General features: G+C 38.8%; 1 non-coding gene across 1 annotated transcript; it reads left to right on the top strand.

Moving 5' to 3' along the window:
- The first annotated feature begins 560 nt into the window (after nt 1-560).
- Trnae-cuc lies at nt 561-632 on the top strand. Its single transcript has one exon. It is a non-coding gene; the product is annotated as a tRNA-Glu (tRNA).
- The last annotated feature ends 20,790 nt before the right edge of the window (nt 633-21,422 follow it).

The following is a 21,422-nucleotide window of genomic DNA, read 5'->3' as shown; positions in this document are numbered from 1 at the left end:
ACGGTTTCGCCGGCTATCCTGCCGGCGTCTATAGTTCGATCAACTGTCGTCCACAAGCCAACTGATGCGGAAGAAAACCCGAGAAAAATGGAGAGATCAAACGATAACCACGGAAAATTTCGTTCGAACAAGTGATTATATCAGTGCATGTGCGGGGGGCAGGAGGGAGAGCTGCCCCCCCCCCCCTTAGAAGCGAAAATAAATATAGTTCAAAACGAAAGATTTGAACAAAATTTCTTTTAAACAAAAAATATATTAGTATAATACTTCTAACTAAACTAAAAGCCATTATTTTTTCAAGCAAATAATTATGAAAAATATTAAATCGCTGTTATAATTTACTTAAAAGTTTGGTTTCATTAACCTTTTCTGTGCTAAAATGTTCAACTTGAACGACCACGGCTTGTCCCTCCCACCCCTAGTTTTGATCCTGGGTATGCCCTTGTATATGTACGTTCCCATTCAAGGTTACCAATGTCATATATTTTAATTTTTTGATGAATTTATATTTACGCAATGATATCAGGATTAGTTCACAATTACTACCCTCTATTACACAATGCGGTATTGTCTAGTGGTTAGGATACCCGGCTCTCACCCGGGAGGCCCGGGTTCGATTCCCGGTATCGGAATTTTTTTTTGTTATTTGAGCAGCCTATTGGTTTGCAGGTTTGCTCATAGATCTCTGAGCGCAATGGTCGCTGGTTCGCAGTGCAGTAATCTGTTTTTTTGCCGGCCTCGGTGGCGACAGGGTCATCACCTGCCTAACCGAGGATAGCGGATTCTACTGCACCTATTCAGGGTATGGGTGTTTCTGGGATCAATATGTATTAGGGGACTACTAGGTTAGCTAGGGTTAGCTAACCTTACTAACTTATGTATTCCTTAATTCATGTTTCTGAATTTTCCTTTCAAATGAAGGGCACTTTTGAACCGAGTATTTCTTACAACTTGTGCTCCTGTCATAGGCAGATTTCCATCATAATTTTGATATAGATCAATCCCTTAGCTTATGTTGCATATGTAGCGTATAAATACGCAGTGCAAGCTCAGAAAACTCTAATCTTTTGGTGAATCTTGGTGATAGTTCACCCCCTGCCGAACACCTCTGTAGGTGACTTGCAGGGTAAGATGTAGGTGTTCATTTGGCCGAAGAAAGACAAGGAACGTACTACATACTTCTGGCTCTTATTAAAGAGATGAGTTTATCCTCGTTTTTTTTCGGGGCGCGGGGGGGGGGGGGGGGGGGGGTTTACTTACCCTTACCTGATGGGACCACTTTGCATTGGAGTGGCCCCAATGCAGAGAGTAATCTCGATGAGGTGAGGCATCGCTCAGGTCAGGACACAACCAGAAATGTTGTCAAGTTCAGTGACGCAATTTCGGCTCTTTCGGGTTTGCCTCTACAGAAGAAAAAGTACTTGTCAAAACCTTCAGATGATGAATTGATAATGGTTGGAGGCCTAGATCAAATTAATATTAGGTTAACTCATCTAAAATATGGACAATGTGTGATATTTTATCCTGAAATATACAGTGTGTCAAACAAATGTCACTAGGCAAGCGAAACAGCGCCAGATGTAATCGGCACTGTTTAGAGTTTTAGAAAAATCCGCTGAATGTCACTACGAGCGCAGATGTGGAGCATGCAACCCTTAGACCATTGGTCTAACAATTCGGTTTAACAATAAGGTGCAGCCAGTCTCGCTGAAGATGGCGTACAGGACCGCGAGACGCTTTACACTCTTGGCCTCCTAGGTCCTCTGACATATCACCATGCGATTATTTCCTTTTGGGAAATGTTTAACAGCGTTTTTACGTTCCTCTCTTACCTCGTGACATAGATGAACTAAAAACAAGAATATCAGCTGCTGTAGCTTCAGTGACAGAAGACACCTTACGCTCAGTTTGGGATGAATTCAGCTATCGGCTAGATGTCGTCCGCGCAGCCAATGGAGGACATATTGAACATTTATGATGGGTTTATATAAACTTTTGTCTTTTACGAGTAATTTAGTATACAATATGTTGCTGTGAAGCCCTTCTTCCTAATAAATGATCTTATTTAAAATCGGGTCATTCTTTTTGGGACACACTGTATACGAATAATGTAATATGGATGAGAAAGTAAGCTTGCACTCTGCGATTTTGCCTTCGAGTATGATTCATTGTAACTTATTCAGATTAGGACACTAAATGTTTCCTATATTTTCCATATAGTTAAACTATTTAGGCATCACAGCAGTGGAAAACTGATACAGTAGTAAGATCATCAGGAGGTTGATTGCGTTAGTTAAGAAGGCGTTCATGAACAGGAAAGAGCTGATGAGGGTTAGGTCACGAAAGGTTTTAAAGAAAAGGCTATTGAATAGTCTTATCTGGAGGGTAGGGCTTTACGGTGCGTACCGATATTAATATTTGAAATTATAAAATCCATTTAAGTCATTAGATTTATTATACTATTCCATAAAATTGCAAATGTTTGGATAATAAATGGATCGCTCTCACCTCTCAGCCGCGCTGCGGAGATTTTTGAAACGCGGTTAAAATACGCCCAAAAAAGGGTAACAAAAACCAAGCTTCAACGAGTCCGACTGAGGCTTGTATGTAGTCCCCTTGAGAGAAATATTAGAACAGCTTGACCTTAAACTCTTCCTTGATTGGTAGAATCCCCAGCAATTTTCCAGGGAAGTGCATTTCTAAGCTAAGGCGGCGTTCATGAGCACGAAAGAGCTTCTCAGAGAATCGCTGCCCAATTGTTCAAAGAAAAGGCTAGCAAAGAGTCTGACGTGGAGTGTAGCGCTTTACGGAGTTGACCAAAATAAATATTTGTGATGATAAGAATATGGAGCAACCTTGTAAGTAATGACAAAGTGCTATGAAAAGTGGGAGAAAAGAGAAAACACCTTAACACCTTAGGGAAATCGCGGGAAAACTTAGCTGGCTACATTATGAGACACGATGGTCTGATGAAAACAATGGTAGAAGGACAGGTTGAAGGGAAGAAGGGCGAGGGAAGAAACCCAGACTTCTCTGGAAAATCGCTGGGGATTCTACCCATCAAGAAAGAGTTTAAGGTCAAACTTTTCTAATATTTCTCTCAAGGGGACCACATACAAGCCTCAGTCTGAAATGAGGGCCCTGAATGAGTTACACGGGACAGGTTATAAAGGATTTAGGGTCGTATTCTTAGTCGACCCTGTAGGGCCAACCGACCCTGGATACGTCATCAGCCCCTACATAAACCGATCTCGCCCTACATGCGCCACATCAAGCCCTACATATGGCCGTTTTTGGAACTAAACGGGCCCTACTTGATGTAGGGTAGCTGAACCAGTCCTACACCCTACAAAAACAATATGCTCGGTCATAAATTTTCGGTCGTCTTTTCTTAGTTTCATAGTTAGTTCCATTACACCAACAGAGTGTAAAATTAGCACTGCGCCATCATCTACGTCATCTCAGAGAACTTGACGACGGAATTACCCCCACCACGTATGTAGGGTCGACTGAGAAACGCATGTAGGGGCCTTTTGTTATGTAGGGACGGATATGTAGGGTCCACTAAGAATACGGCCCTTAAACGAGAAGAAATACGTCGCCATCATAAGCCTAGCGGAGGGGGGAGAGGAATGGAGAGCTGCGTCAAACCAATCTTAGGGTTGTTGACTAATGATGGCGATGGAGATTTATAAAATTCATTTGATATCAATACCATTCCTTACGATTGTAAATATATTGTAAAAGGGGATCGCTCTCACCTCATCGCCGGGCTGCGGGCATTTTTGAAAACCGTTTACTCTACGCCCAGAGTGGCCACAAAACTAAAGCTTCAACGGGATGGACTGGTGTATGTAGTCCCATTGAGGGAAATAATGGAACAGTTTGACCTTAAAGTCTACCTCGATCGCTAGAATCCCCACCGATTTTCGACTGCCACTTTTCATCACCCTGGAGGAGAAGTCTGAGTGTAGCATTTCAGAGTCGAAATTATTGAAGGGCACTTTTGAACCGAGCCCACGTCGGCAGGAAAAGGGCAAAAATCGCGACCTGCCCTGCTATATACATAGAGGCTTCAAACTTCTGACTCCCCCTTCCCCCTTCGCCGTCGAAATCCAAACCCAGCCTCCAACTTCCCATACTTTTCTGAGACTGCCCCCTCCTCCCTTATAATCCAGCCATCTGCTTCCCCCCGGGGATCCCCTGTTTTATTTAAATCCGCTATATCCTCATTTCCATTCTCTTTCCCACCACCATTGGATCCCATCCACTTCTACCGCCAAACCCTTCAGAAACCCCCTCTCCTCATCCTTTTCTTCCCACCCTCCTCTGAAAAGTCCCCATACGCTAAAAGCATCTCCCGAGCCAGAGGGAGAGTGGAAATGGTAGAGGACTAGCGAGAGTGAAGCTACAACTTTTTCGCATGATGATGTCAAATATTGATCCCTCCCTCCTGAAAACCCTCTCATTCGAAATGGCAATGGCTATGCGATTTCTCAGTGAAAAGGCTTTCGTCTTTCTCACTTTTCCCCTCCACGAAGAGAGATCGCGCATTGATTGATACTGAAATAGGACGCATAGCTTCCTCTAAAACGTTCGTATATTGCCATTTTTTGTACCGTAATGTCCCGTTAAAAATTATACTATCAACTTGAAAACTTCAGAGCATATATAGTACACCCTTATCAACATTTGCTTTAAATATAGTAAAGATAAATAATAAAGATTTTTTTAAATAGGCTTTTTTTCCAAAAAGTATGAAATTCACTAAAAAAGCAAAATAATCTTTTAATCACTCTGAGAATAAATCGTAGGTGCTGGTTCGGTTTATTAGGCGACTAATTCCCGTGTTCTTAGCTCCCATTCCACTCCCAATGACATTGAAACGATAAATTTCAAACCATTTAAAATCTCGTATACCTGAAATTTGGTATGGTACCTTTTTGTAGTTATTTTCGGGGTAACAAGACTTGCTGGGGCTTTTTTTTTCAACGAATCTATACAACAGAAAACCATAAGAGGAAGGAACAGCTTAATCGGCCACATCATGATTGCACTGATTTAAACAAACGTAGGAGGACGCGTGGATGGGAAGAAAGGCAAAGACACTGGGTGAGTTCCATAGGTGAGATTGTTAATTTTTAACTGAAGTGTATGAAATATCCCTTCAAAATATCAGAAATCCAAATGGTGGAAAAGATTGGGTTTAGTGGTCTGTTGAAGTTACATAGTTAACTTTAAATTAATTAGAATTGTTAAAGTATTCATCTGGCCTAGGTAAGTTTACCAGTTAGTTGCGTTTTTCACCTAAACCCGGCCTGTCTCTCCTCCAACTTGAGCTTTTCTCTTCAATTGAAAATAAGACGTACTCTCTTTTGTTATGTCAATAAATCTTATTCTCTTCCTTTCCCTACCTCGTTAGCATAACATTCTTCTCTCTTATACTGCTCCTACTTCATTTCTAAGTCCTAGCGCTGGCGTCATAGTCTCTTATAGATCGCGGAAAAAACGATATTCTAAATTTATCTGTTCTAAAGTCTCTCTCTTATTTTATTTTTATTATCTGATCTAACTTAGTTCAAATGAATATAATTATAAAATGTGGTGAACTTTGGCTAGTAAAAGACAAGTAATGCTCTAAAAAATGTTCTGTATATAGCTTTGTTGTGAGCGAGTACAAAATATATGCTGTGCTTGGCTGCTTATCGAAGAGTTTCGGGTTTACATATCAGGTAAAGCCTTCGTGACCGTAACCTCATACAAAACCATCGAAGCGCATGGTAGTCTACGGAAAATAACCGGTCCACATACCCGGAATTTGTGAGATCCACACGCTTGCGGCTTATTCTGGGATGATCCCTACCCTCACCTATTATACCTTCGTGTTATTTCAACGAGGAAGAGAGTAAAAGGCAAAATGTGGGCTCATCGGATTTGAGCTATATTGGCCAGTAGTCTGTCACGGTGGCGTAAGCAGGATTTTGAAATGGGGGAGGGGGCGGGGGGGGGGGGGTAGCCGGAGATTTCGGGGCCCTCCCGGGGTTTTCCTGGGCAAAGGGAGTCAGGATGTCTTCCACCGAAAATTTTGGGATTTTTAATGTCGAAAACGTGATTTTTAGGACTCAAAACAGTGATTTTGGTTATTGTATTTATAAAAATAAAGTACACAAATTGGATGGTGTAAATGCTTTAAAGGCTCAAAGGGGGGGATTGTAACCCGGAAATTCTCATCCCCCATGGTTACGCCACTGGTCTATCTTGCACTTAATTTGGAATCCAAACTGTATTCCTCGTTCATTACTGTGCAAGGTGTTTGTAAAAGAAGTTGTATTGATTGATCATCCCATCATTGATTGAGTGTGACTGACTCGCTAAACGAATGAATCGAATTACACCTTGAATTCAGTGAGCGGTGCATTTATCTTTTTCTAAGTAGCTCATGAAGGCGACCTGCATTTGCTACCTCATACCCTTCGATGAGAAGCCACGCGCTCTACACGTTATACTAGCTCATAACAAAGCGTTCCATGGAAAAAATTTCTAGGCATTCCTTATCTTTTTCCAGCAATCGTTCATTAGTGTGCAAGATGTTTGCAAAAGAAGTTGCACTGAGTGATCATCTCATCTAAATGTCGCAACCTCGCTAAACCGATGAATTGAATTACTCCTTGAATTCAGTGAGCGGGGCTATTTCCTTTTTCAAAGTCTCGTAGCTGCGACCTGCATTTCCTGTCTTCGTTTAACCGCGGCTTCCCTTGGTTTTCTTCTCCTTCAAGGGAGTTGCTGGGTCTTCGTTGGGACTTGGGGACTTGGCAAATTAACTCGATCCTCCTGAACTGAGATGGCGCAAACCGGGGCATGCTTATTTACTTAAGGACTTTCCGATTAACCAGCATAGGAGTCAGCTGGCGAAGTGGAAGGTACCGTCACGGGAGTCTCCGTGGTAACTTCTGCCCGCTGAGGTAAATAAACACTGGTGCAATGTCAAAGTCGACCAATAGGAGGCTCCATAAAATGGTGAACGTAACTTTTTCGAAGTGCTCAAATAACATTACTAGAAACTGAATACATTCCACTCTTATTATGATTTTTTCGATATTCACGTCCTTGTCAACCAACTTAAAGTTGAACAAATAAAAGATTATTTTCATTAATATTAATTTAGAATTTTATATCCATCAACTTTAATTTATCACCTTTCCGTGCTATAATTCGTAGGAATAGCATTGTTACTTGTCAAATTTAAGTAAAAATGTTATATACTTATAAAATATACTCGCTGATAGAAAGCGTAATTGAGAAATGCGTCAAACCAGCCTTCTATTTGTTACTTACGACGACGATGATTTCTTCTGCATTACTACTATATGATATTTTCAATTTAAATTCACAAAATCTCTAATTTCTTCGCGACTATTCTTTTGAAATTATTCTCGATTGTAATCTGTTCTTTTTACTCCACTTTTAATGAGAGTTTCCCTTATTTTTACTTTAACAGCGGTTATTACGAGTGAATTGATTGATTTTCTTCGATATTTATCATTAGGTCTCGATGATATAGTTCCTCATCCCATATCTTCCGCTAAACCGGTCTTTTTGGTAACTAGCGCAAAACTCATGATAACATCTTGAAATTTTCATAATATATAGCATAGACCCTTTTCAGGATTCCACTGTACCGTAAATATAAAAAATACGTATAAAAACATATTTTAAAGATACACGGAAAAATAGTGAGAGATATAGGCAAGTGTTGACTATTGCCTAATATAATACCTTGAAAATTTCAATACAATAGCGTAAATTTAAGCAAGTTGTCCGTCACCAAGGAAGACCGATAAAGGGTGAGATATGCATCCTCTTCTTAAATCGGCTTTTCATTTTCCTGTTTTGACGGGTTTGCCCTTTACCTTCGGTAATTGGCGAAATATCGCTAAATTCAGGATACTACCCGAGTGTCTTTTAGTGAGCCTAAACTCAACTTTTCTGTTTTCATTTTGCAGTTACTCGATATTTCCGCTACTTGTCTTCCATCTCGCGATTTATTTTTTTTCATCTGTTTACCTTTTGATTGATGACGTCCTCAAACCTCTCCAAATAACTCTCTCGCTTGACATCCTTAACGATTTTGAACTTTTAGCGTAGAGTACTTCCAAAAATTTCGTTTTATATTTTTTGAACGGTCTCATCAACTGAGTCATTCATATCGAAGTTTGATTTTGAAATTCTGCAGGGCATAATCCTTTGGTTACATTAAGCCTCTAATACTGACAACTTTACTTTTGTGTAACTTTTGGTTTATACCTTAAGATCTCATTAGATTCCAGCTTGAAACACTATTCCATGACTTAACTTTTTATTTTAGGCTTACCTAACGCTTTGGATTCTTCGTAAGAATCGCCTACACTTTCAAATTTTATTAATATAACTGACTTAAATATTCCATGAATTAACACATTCGTGCCAAAATTAAAGAAAACTGTGATAACTGCACAGCGAGACTTATTTAAACGGTAATTCGTTTCAGCAGTTTAGTCGTATTTCTAAGATGAATTCCATGGCGATTTTTAAAAATGGCCTCAGCTGCTTATATAATGGTAGGCAAGTACCTAATTTATGTGGAAAATAAACAAATTGCTTTTATTTTGAAATAATTTTCAGATATACATCTTGCGCAGATTTTTGGCTTTGGATTCCTGGCAAGACTCGCCTGAATTTTCATATTTAATGAATACTTCTGTACTTGGCTGAATATTGAACAAACTATCTCATCCGTGCCAATATAAAAATGCGATAACTTCTCAGTGAGATGTTTAAAACCGTAATTGGTTTTAGCATTTTAGTAGTATTTTTAAGATGCATCATAAGGCGCTTTTTAACAATGGCTTTTTTTGCTGGAGACTACCTACTTTGTGTGGAAAATCGACAATTTGCATTAATATTGAAATAAACGCTTGAGAATTTCCACGATTGTAAACTTTATTCCGACCAAGTTTTCAATGTTACTGCATCATCTTCAAGGCACAGTTTATATTTTTTACCTTGAATATAATGTAGTAACAACGAACCTAGGCCGGAATAAAAGGAATAAAAGTTAATAATCGTGGAAAATGTCAAGCGTTTATTTCAATATGGAAAAATTCCATTTTGTCACGCTTGATTTTAAATTGCTTTAATATTGGAACGGATTCTTGTGGACAATTTTGCGAAGATTTTCGCCATATATTTATATCGAAGGTCTAAAAAAGACGAGTGCGTTCGATCTTCCATGCATCCAGAGTTCGATTCTTATATTCCGACATCGCCGCAGCCTCCGGGTCCATCCCTCTTCCATGGGATCTTTTCCTTCCATCAGACTACCTCCTGTCGACCATTCTCCCGCCGCGCTTGACAAATCGATGGTTCATTTAGCGGGACAAGAAGGGTCGGAGAGGTTTTCGAGGGTCCATTTGAGGGGGCGCTGCGGGGAAGGACGTCGGTGTCAGTGGACGCCAAAAAAAAAAGACGGGAGCGGGGCGGTGGTGTGGTCAAGGTTGGATCACTCTTTGGCCATCCTTCAACTCCATTTCCTCGGACCGGGTTGATTTACGTGCGCGGAGTCGTGGGGTCATCGCGCAGGGAAGATTAAACGTTGTGTGCCACCCATAGTCGGAATGGCAGTGCATGCACCACAAATGGTTGGTGGTTTGTGGCGACAATACTCCTCTACCAAATTGCCATTATTTTTTTGCACGCATCTTTGGGAGGGGTTGGCAAAATATTCATACCCGCCTGCAAATATCGATGGCTGAGTTCTATCAACACGTATCTCAAAAATAGCAACTTTTCCAGAGAGCAAAAAAACGATTATTTTTTTACTTGTACAATGAAATTAAAAACCAAAAGATCACAAAACTGAAAAAGAAGCATTAATTTGCATACAAAGAGTTGTTTTTTGCTTTTATTTTATTTTTCAATGTTATTACACTTTTGTTTAAGATACCTATATCAAACAGGCCGAATTTGAGATACGTGTTGTTAGAACTTAGCCATCGATATATTTGATACTAGCAGGTCCCTCGGCGTTGCTCGGGAGGGATAGTACCCGGAGAAGTGGGTGACTTGGAATTTGGATTTTTATGTTTGCTCTTTGAGCGTGCCATGAGGTATGCCTACTCGGCAGGATGTCCAACCGCAGAAGTTGAATGGCGTGACCTGGCAAACGGTAATGAGAAAACGACGCAAAGGACGCGTCGGACGCAACCGCAAGTAGCATTACGGGGTTTGAATTCATGAGATGCGCTTATGTACTAACCTTGGTTGATATCCGTTCAGCCGTATGGGAACACATAGCTGATATCCTCTTTTATATATGGGGGGGGGTGAGAAGCCAAGGGTTACCAGTGTTTTTATTCTGAACAGAGTTAGTTACAGAAATTTGCTAAAGAAAGCCAATGAGATCAATTAAATATTTAGCAGTGTACTTGATTTTCCACTCGACGTCAGCACAGAACAGATACTCACTATTATCTACTGGCCACCAAGTTTTTGTATATATCTTCTAGCAATTTCTGGATTTAATCCTGTTTAAAATTAATCACTCATACCGTTCGGCTTCTCACCCCCTCATGTATCTTTTATAACCCTCCTGCATATATCTAAGTCTGACAGAAACGATAAATTGAAAGAGATATTTTGCCGAACGGATAGGTGTGGATATTTCTAAATGCATTTATTTAATTTTCTAATCGATGTCAGAATAGAACAGAGAATCACTAGTATCCCTTGGCCACCAAGTTTTTGTGCATTTATTTTATCAATTTCTGCCTAAATCTGTTTAGAAAGAAAATTACTCGTACCCCTTGACTTCTCACCCCATCAACTATGATAAACAAAGGGTAGTCGATGAAGGAATCAATGCGTAAGAGCTTAAAGGCAGAGTTTGGCAGACTATTCTAACCTGCCTAAATCCCTGGTACCCGCCTAAATACCTTGACTTATGAATGAAAAATGTATAGCCCTTTTCAGTTAGTCTTACGTGTATTCTCAGGGGTGATGACAAAGATCCGGTGTTATTAACAATGTATTGAAAAAATATTTATGTTATCTATATAGAAATTCAGTCTTTTCACGAACCGGATAATATTTAAGGGTCACGTAATTTCTTATTATCTTGCCACATTTTCTATTTAATGCATGAAAAGTCGATGAGGTGTCGGAGGAATGCAAAAGTCGTTATCTGCGAAATACTCAGTGGCGCCGACTCCATGGGGCCTGAGGGGGCCCGAGCCCCCTCAAAGTTTCGTTTGGGGGGGCGCAGCCCCCTCAATAATTCAAGGTAATAATTAAGTTATATTATGCTTTGTGAAATCACAAAAATATATTGGTGTTTTTTATTTCCCATGTTTGACGATAGTTACCTTTTAAAATACATTCAACAATGTGTTATAACAATAATTATAAGGTAGTAAGCAGGTTAACTGAAAACAAGTTATGTGAATTATGATAGTGTTACGGTGCTGATACACGCTTTGAGTTTATCCTCTTTCCGGGGCAAGACCCCGATATGGGCCCCCCCAATATTTTTTATAAGTCGGCGCCCCTGGAAATACTTAATATGGGCTTAGATTGTTTGAGTAATTAAGAATAGGTACCTTTGAAAGTGACACAGAGAAAATCATCAAAGTACCTCTCTTTATTTCAAGCTCCGACATTAAGAGAGAAATTTTCCCGAACGGATAGGTTTAGGCATTCGTTTTACCCCAAACAATAAAGGACTTAAATCAAAGCTAGGTGGGACTCAGTATGCGAGTCTGAGTTTGTAAAGGACTGATATCTTACGACGCCTATTGTCAAACCTTGCCACACTCTTTATGAGGGGGCTTGCGAGGAATTATGTGTATGTACTTTTGTATTGCCGCCTGTAACGCAAATATTTTATGCTATACTATGAGTAGCTAATGAGAATATCCATGCATAAGAGTTAAAAACGCTAGTCAGGATCTGATCGGGAGTGTAGCGCTCTAAGATGCGGAGACATAGACTTTGAGGAAGGATGACGCGAAAAGAGTGGAGATACTCGAGATGTGGGTTTGGCGAAGAATGAATAAGGCGAGGTGGACGTAAAGGAGGAGTAAGTATGAAGTGCTGGACATGGTGCGTGAGGAGAGGCAGCTTTTCAATGTGATAAGGAGGACACAGAAGCTTTAGATGGAGAGAGTATTGAGCGGGGATGGGATGTTAAAAGCAGTGTTAGAAGAATGTTAGGCAAGCGAAGTAGGGAAAGGAAGGAAAAAGGATTTATTGTCATAGCGAAAAGGAGTACGTCTTATTGTCAATTGGAAAGGTAAGCCCAAGCTGATGGAGAGACAGGCCGGGGAAGTCTGAAAATTTAATAATTTAGCAATAATAATATATATATTAGGGTCATGCCATGTGATTTCAACTGACCACTAAATCCAATCTCCATATGCATTTCGGATAATTTCAGAGGTAATTTCAATGTACTTTAGCAGTCAAGTATATTTTAGAAATTAATGGGAAATCCATTTTTTGTAACAGGAGTGGGCCACTTTTTTTTTTTGAAGTTTTCCCTGTTAACTACTGATAACATTCTGTGATCCCCATTACAATGTCACATCATAGTAACTCATTCATATTGCAGCGTAGCAGTTGCTAACAGTCCTGTCTACCCATTATCAGTTGAATTGTAGTTTTATTTAAATAGTGGAATTGTAAAATAAAAGAAAAAAATATTATAATAATCATAAATATTAATTTTTTGCCTTTTCAGTTTTAAAATGAATATAGCATTACTACTATTATCCACAATAGTTTGGGAAAGGTTAAATCTTCCGTTTCAATAATATTTTCCTATGATTCGCAGCGGAGACAGTGAAAGATTCATATTTGATCGCTTACTCTAAAAGGTGGCGGATTTAATATTTTATTATTATTTTTGGTGAATTAATGGTTTATAGTTTGGAATTTGGAATTATTCTGATATCCAAGATGCTCTTCCATGCATCATGTTTTGATATCCTCATAGACAGAGATCTAAAACGAAGGAAGTGATCAGTTATAATTGCTCTGTAAGTCATTATAACTCTGAGAATATGTAGAGGAATGAGTGATTCATTAACGCACATAAACTCATAATTGAAGCTTTGACATGGGAAAGTTAGTAAGTCAGAAAAAAATCGAAATTTACTTTATTCATGGAGAAGGTATACATCATAAAGTACATGCACATACCAATGTCATGGACAAGATAGAAAGTCAAATGGTACAATATATCAGTTGCTACGATTGAAGAAGTTAGTACACAAATATAAGCTTCTCAATGTAGGGAAATCTCTTTCTTTCGTCTCCTGCAAAATTCACATTTAATGGCTTACTACCTTTCCAATGTCAACGTTTCAATTTTTTTGCTCAGACAACGGATAATTTTAAAATACACTAACGTATTTCTTTTCCTGCCAGTGGAATGAATTTAAAAAAGTAAATGTTTCGTAAAAGGGGAGGTGTAATTCAATCTTTCCGTTGTCCCGCTTCCATTTTCCAGGACTAATTTTTAGTTAGAAAACTCGGGAATTTTAATGTAGATTTAGATAGCCGAAGCATCCTTTCGTCTACACCAAGTATGTCCGATATTAATCCTTTCCATTTACCTCTGTACAGCCAGTTTAGATTCGAGCAATGGAGAGCATTAAGCCGCCCTGTAAGTTTTTCGTTTCGTTGGGCTCATTAAAAGCTCATTAGGGCATTGCAAGTAATGAGTAGAATCTTTTTCATTGAAGTTTTACTCAGATAAAAATGTGTGGTACTCAAACCCTGTCCTAATGTCTTGTGGTATCTTCTCTTCGTTATCAAGTCGATCATAAACCTTCCGTAAAAGAGAGAAACATCTTATTCTCTTTAAAAAAAAGTATATTTTTTATGATATTCTCGCGGGAACTTTCTCTTCACTTTGTCCCAGGAGATGAATCTCATCCCCCTTCTAATCGTTTCGTCCCTTGTTTCTGGAAATGAGGAGGGAATATTCTGCATATCATCAATCATTCCCTGTTGTGCTTGGGGTGTGGTTGGATTGAGAAACATCTTGTCTGAGGTTTTCTGCTGACAGCATGGGTAATAGCGTACCTCGAGTGATAGTTAAGTAAAAATCACTCAAAAACCTTGATCATATCGCTCCTATTTGATTGAACGTTTTAACCCTAGGCGATGGAGAAAACACTCTTTCAAAATTTACATAATCAAAAGCTTTGAAACGTGTGGACTGAGGCGAAAAATAAATTTACAAGCCCTCATAGGCTACCCTTTTAAGTTGCCTCAACCACATGTCAACCTCTCATTAGCTAGACAGTTTCATTATGAAAGGAAAATGGAGTACTAGCCATGTGACCTTCATCAGTGACAGTGTCAAAGGCGACTTTACAAGATCTATGATTGGCTTAGTTTTGACTGGGGATGCCCTATCTTATCATTTAGTGCAGTATACACATGCTTATAAAAGCGAGGATTATTAGGGTCGACAGCTACTAATGCTGCCATAGGAGGAGAGATATAGGGCTCCCTATGATACGAAAACGTTTATTAAATCATCATATTAACTGTGAATATATTCCAGGACCTTAGACGTAAAGGAAAGGGAGCAGGTACGATAACCTGTATTTGCTTTCTCTCTTTTGCGAAATTCTTTGCCAAAGTGAGATTTTAGATTTGATGTAGGAATGCTAAAGTGAGGTGTGTAAGTTTTACTTTACCGCGAATATTACTTTTAAAGGGCATATGTTATCGAAAACAATTGAATTATAATTATTTTTAAATCAAATTGAAGTTGTTTTTGATTTACAATTTTGCAAGAATTGAAAATAGGTAATGCTTTTGCTTTGTTGATGAATTTTCTATCACATATAATGTTGATATCCCTATATCTAAACAGCAGTAAATGGAAAAATTAGATGAAGTGTTTATGTTGAACAAAAAGATAAAATTGATTTATTTCTTAGAGAAATATAGTGTAGGATGTAGGAAATTTAAAATGAAAACTTCTCATCTGCTGTATCGGAAGTCAAAATTTCAGTGCTAGAATGAGCACTTGTTTAATTAATTGCGAAATATATGCTTCTCGTCTCACCTGTTGTTCATAATAGTAGTTGTGACTTTTTTGTGCGGTTAGAATTACAAAATCTGAGGAAGGCGAAATTTTAAGTTTGAGAAATGAACCTGAGTCGATGGGAAAGAGAGTTAAAGGCCGTTTTACACGGGGCACGCAACTGCGCAGGTTAGAACTGCACTGATTTCCCATCATGGCGAGAAATTGCGCGAATGCACGCTCGAAATTAGAATAGGGGCTATTTTTCCATCTCTCGTCCATGCATTGTCGCAGTCGTTCTAGCAATTTACCCCTCTACACGACGCAATTTTGACTGCGCCTTCGTACACACGTCAGGTTGTGCATTTACGTGCCCCGTGTAAAACAGCCTTTGGAACTTGTGCTTTTGCTTATGTATCAACTGCGAGGATGCTGGGCAAAGTGTAAGATAAAAGACTGGAGAAGCGGATATGTCGGCATGGCGGTGATGGTGGAAATAGTAATAAACGTCGATGGAAAGGACAAGGAACTTAAAGACAGGGTAGTTTGGGAAGTGGGACTTTTAAAGGAAAATCGGGTTTGGATGGAGTACAAAGCGGGGGGGAGATGCTAAAAACCGCGTTAAGGCCCTTTTTACATAGGGCACGTCATTGCGCAATCTGACGTATGTATGAAGGCGCAATCAAAATTGCGTTGTGTAAAGCGGTGAATTGTTAGAACGCATGCGAGAATTCGTGGATGCGTTACGGCAAAATACAATACCGGTCAAAAGTTTTCGATCACCTATGCACAAAACTAGATCTTTATTTCAATGTAAAACAAACACGTCGTAAAATCTAAATGGACCAACAACATATATACAGGGTGTCTCATTTATCTTGACCACCCAAAATAACTTTTTGTCCAGGTACAAATTCAAAAATGTGTCAAGCAAATGTTCAATAGCCGTCAGGGGGACATTAATCAGCATGATTGCTTTCCTTGTAGCTTTGTTATTTACAATGATATGAACAGCGGTATGTCTTTTTTAAATGGCACCCCATAATTTTTAATCGGCAATTCATTTCCCCTCCTTATTCAAAAATGTAGCACAGTGGACCATTAACATAAACACAGTGTTATGAAAAATGACTGAATCTCTAGCGCTTAGTGCAGGTACGCGGGTAATTTGTATCTGGACAAAAAGTTATTTCGGGCGGTCAAGATAAATGGGACACCCTGTATTTATTCTATCATTGTACAATGCAATGTGGTTTATATTTTAGTCTCTCCAAAGTATCCACCATTTGCCCTCAGAACAGCTGCACAAACTCTTGGCATTCTGGAAATAATGTTTTGTAGTGTTTGTGCAGATATTGCAGTCAATTAATCCATAGCTCCTTAACCCTAGATGACCTCAGTTTTCGGACCTCCCTGTCAAGTTCATCCCATAACTTGACTTTGCCAAATCATATTTTTCAGTTCCCCACATTTCTCTTGTCTATTGACATACCCTCTATACAATTTAGAAGAACGTTTGGGGTCATTGGCCTGATGCAGAGCAAACCCACGACCAATAAGCCTCTCGAAAGATGTCTTTAGGTACATGCTTATACTTGTTTTACTATCAGAAAAGGGCTATTATAGATTATTAAATCCTAAATCTATGTTTTGACCACAAATCCATAGTTGTTCGGTGATCAAAAACTTTTGACCGGTAGTGTAGCCTCTGCTCTAATTACTAGCTCGAATAGGGTGGTTTCCTATTATTTTTTTATTGCTTTAATCGAAAGATTATTACTCCTGGAGTACGTATTTCACGCTTTTAGATTTTTAAATGACGACATCTATTTTTCGCGATTAAATGAAAAGTGAAAATTTTCAAGCGCGCGAAAACGCGACGCTTAAGTATGAATGCCGGGAAATATCTCCGTACGTCGTATTTCTGGTTCCCCCTCCCGCCCGGTGAGGTGACCTTGAGGCGAGGCTTAGCGCTGATACGTCGCAGGATGGTAGCGGATAGCTGAGTACCTTGCTGCATGGTAGCGCTTGGCTTAATCCGAACTTAGCCAGTTTTAATAGGTGATTATTAAGACATGTTTCCCTGAGCTCTGTGCCTCATGCATGCATTGGTAACCTCAGACGATGTATAACTCCTATTCTCTCGTGTAGAAACTAGGTCCCTGTGACGTCATGCGGAGTGGAATCGCATGGGCGCCAATCTGGCCTTTTTCAAATGAGGATAAAATTTGACCCTTGCCATTCGTCTAAACCGGTATTTCAAAAACAAAATAATTTGTGTATTATGAATACACTAATGGTGGGTAACGAATCGCAATCAATGCCTTTCGTTTTCTTTGATGAAGGAAACTACCCTATTCTCACAATTTCAGCATGTTTTCAGTGCTGACCTGCGCAATGACGTGCCCCGTATAAAACGGCCTTTAGAGGGAAGCAGGTGCGGAAAGCGGGGGAGGCGGAGGAACACAATAGGATTCATGTTTAGAGAGGAGTGTGGTGGCTTAGTGCAGGAGTCGGCAACCTTTTGAGATGGAAAATCCTGAAATGTATGCAACCACCTGCGCAGATACATTTCGATAGTCCTTTACAGGAGCGTTCTGGGGTGATTGGGGGCCCTCCTTACCAGGGGATTTGGGGATCTTTCCCCAGAAAATATTAGTAAATTGAAACCCCGGAATGGATTTTGAGGCAATTCTAGCTCTTAAAAACTAGATAAATTTTAATAAAAATATCAATTTCGTATGGAACAATACTATGAAAAGCGAATTTCAAAGCTTGTAAAATTTAATACTGTGTTATTGTTCTATTATGTATGTAGTGAATTTGTTCCTTTAAACTGCACTGAAATAAAAAAATACCTCTATAATAACCTCTTTTAATAAGCCTTTCATTAAAATATAAGGTTCTCTTTTATCTTCTTACTCATTTATTTAATTTTTTATAAAGTATTTTTAAAATGAGTATGTTGTAAATTATGTAAAAAATGAAATACACAATTTTATAATAGCAAAAACACATTGGTTCTATTAATTAGTCTTACTTTATTACAAATCTCATATACGCTTCGCGATAGACGCGAGCAATTTGGGGACCCCATGAAGTCCTGTTTGGAATATTATTTTGAGTTTTGAAAATGAAATAATTTAATCATTACTCTTTGCGCATAGAATTGTAAGGCCCCAATTTGACATCGAAAGAGCCGCATGCGGCTAGCGAGCCGTAGGCTGCTGACAACTGGCCTGGCGGTTAGAGTACTTGGTTACTGACCGAAGAGTCCTATGTTCAAATCCTGGATGGATTCTTCTGACACCATCAAACAAAGGTCGTCATGGTGAGAGATGGCTCAGGAAAACCAAATAGCCCCACTACCATTATTAACCAAGCGTTCAACCGATTAAGGTAGATTTCCATTGAGTATTTAAAAAGTATTCTGTCAGTCTCCACTCCCTTGTTGGACTTCCCTATTAAAGTCACAATAAGGCCTATTCCATTTCATTACATCATAAAATCCTATTCTCTTCCTTCCTCTCCCATGTTTACCCAACAATATAACCTAAACACAGTTTGCAACATTTCCCTCCCCGCTCAGCAATCGCTATGGTAATCATGAGCTTGTGGTTTTGTCAGGGGTGAGCTCTGTCCTCACCTATCCATACTAAAATTCGGGCCGAAGGACTGGCAATGAGTGTGAAATAGAAAGATGAGGGAAATTGCTTTTTTATGTTCTTATGTGAGGCTCAATGAAGAAGGTAATATACTGTATGATGGGACTTCTTCTTGCTACACCTGTTGTAATGGCAGGTCGCAAAGGATCTGCTCTTATAAGTTATACGCTTATAAGTTATATAGTTGCATTTGATAAAAATTACTCCCTATTTCATAAGCCTGATGCCGATGAAGATTTTCAATTATATGGTTCCCAAAGTCAATTTCGTGGAGCTACAAGTTTATAAATTCCTTTTCAGAAAAAATTAGAAATTAAATTAAATTCAGAAATTTTTATCTATCGTTATGGTTTTCCAGTCATTTGAGATTAATAAATTCAGACAACTTCCCGTTCCAGCATACCACACAGTGTTTTGTTTATACCTGTGACGAGGCCCCCTGTTACGGCCATTGGAGTGTTTCTTTCCCCAGTTGACCTTGAGGTCGTAGAGCTCACCTTTTTATCTATCCTTCTCAGAAATTTGTAGATGATTTGTATTTTTTTTAAGATCCGCTGGCCAAGGTTATGAATTATGTACTCCATATAAACTTACCTTGAAGCGGTGGAATAGTTCATGGAAATTTTGAGTTGAGTTCCCTTTTCACATTTATCTGATATCGTTGCGTAAAATTTTCATTTCCATACTTTCCTCAAGTCATTTGAAGGTTGTTGAACAATGAAAATATGTGATGATGTGAATGGTATTTGAACCCTTGTCAAGAAATAGTTCTGAATTTCCATCAGCGCTTCGAATCCGGCCGTCTATCTCCAGTGGCTTTTGTGATTGACGAAAAGAACTTTTCCATGTTAGACTTTCCCTCGGCAGGCCTCGGATTATCCGCCTGGGAATATTCTCGCGAAGACTTACTAAGTCTGAATATCGTTTTTTCTCAGTTTCGCGTGCGGATCGTATTGGGGTATTCGAATCCCTGGAAAGAAGATGAGAGGTGATAGAAAGTGTCTATTCTCTCCTAAGAATTCCATTATCCCCCTCAGCTCATAGGTTTTTCTTTTATGGAGGCTTTCTAGGGATATTTTTTTGACAGTGGACGTATTGCATTATCGATTCGCCGTAATTTTATTCACTTTTTATGTCATTTGTTATTTGTTCTCTGTATTGTTGACTTTATTTTGACTCATAGTACCTTATTTTGGCATTTAGTAAAACTTTCCATCCCATGAAACTGCATATGAGAAGTTATCATTTCAAATTTTTACTCTTTGAGCAGGGCCGGTTTTAGATGAAAAGTGGCCCGTTATTCCATTCATGAGGTTCTTTCACCTTCCCTTTACAGGCTTGTAAATTATATGAGAGTCAATAAATATATCGTTACTTTGTTATATATCAATACGTTAAATCAAACATGTGATTGGTACTAACCTTTATAAAAGAATATGACTAAACCTATGAGCCAAACGCGTTTATCTTAACTAATAAATGTAGTACAGTAGATTCTGGTTAATTGGGTCATATCGGGACTTGTGCACTTTGCCCCAATTAAGCGGCTGCCACAATTATGCGAACTATCCTGTATATGGGCATAAACAAACGTTGAAATGATAGAAAGAAGACTAAATAATGTCTATAATGCAACATAAGTTTATTAAACTATTAATTTGATTAATAAATCATCGAGTTTAGTTAATTCATTATAATTTTTAAGATTTATAACAATTTAGTTAAAAATATTTTTCACAGCCTCGGGCGACGCTGAATGAATGTCTTTTACTAAGTCCTATCCTCTTTCGGATAGTATAACAGCAACAGCTCTCAAAATAGGGCAAGAATAGGAACATTTGTGAAAAATAAGAGTAGATCAAAGGGGGAAAATATAAAAAATAGTATTCTGAGAACAAAATATTTTAATTTCGTCGCGAGTATAGAGTCTATGTCGCCGACTCATGGCCCAATAAAGTGGCATGCTGTCCCAATTAAGCGGAGAATACTCGGGGATATTCCTCTATTGGGTTCTGTTCTTCAAGATCTGCCCCAATTAAGCGGCTGCACAAAGTAACCGGTGGACCCATTAAACGGAATAACTGTATTAGTCATATGCGTATAATTACTCCTTGTTTTCGATTAGATTTCACTGTTTTCATAATATTGTGATTTCAATTTTGCTAACAATTTGAATGTACGCCCGACTTGATCTTTAGGCCCTAGGCTGATGCTTAGTTAGCCTTAAGGAAAATCTGGTCGTATGTGTAAATAAAATATGCCCCCTAATGTTTAAAGTTTTTTTGCTACAAGTAACTACTTTCATAGGAATCAATAAAATGCAAGAATTTTACGGCGAAGGCTACCTAAGTGTTACCAAAATTAAATTGGAAGTTGCTGTATGTTTTCAAAAGGGTTTTTTTTTAGATGTAACAGTATTGATTTGATATCTGGTTCATAGACCAGCGAGTGTGTGGAATAGGACAGCTTTGCCCTGAAAATTCGCTTTTGTGGCTATCAAAGTGATATTTACGTAACAGACAAAGTTTCATCTTTTATTCTTTTTGTACTGCTTTTTAATAGGTTTTTTGTAAATGATAATCGTCGAGAGGTCATATTTGAATGAAAATGACTCCCTGTTCCATAAGCTTGATAGCAATGAAGATTTATTTCCAAATTTATGGTTCCCCAGGTCAATATCG

Source organism: Ischnura elegans, chromosome 9, assembly GCF_921293095.1.
Source record: "Ischnura elegans chromosome 9, ioIscEleg1.1, whole genome shotgun sequence".
NCBI lineage: Eukaryota > Metazoa > Arthropoda > Insecta > Odonata > Coenagrionidae > Ischnura > Ischnura elegans.
Note: the sequence above shows the minus strand (reverse complement) of the source record. Positions and strands in the feature narration are given on the sequence as shown.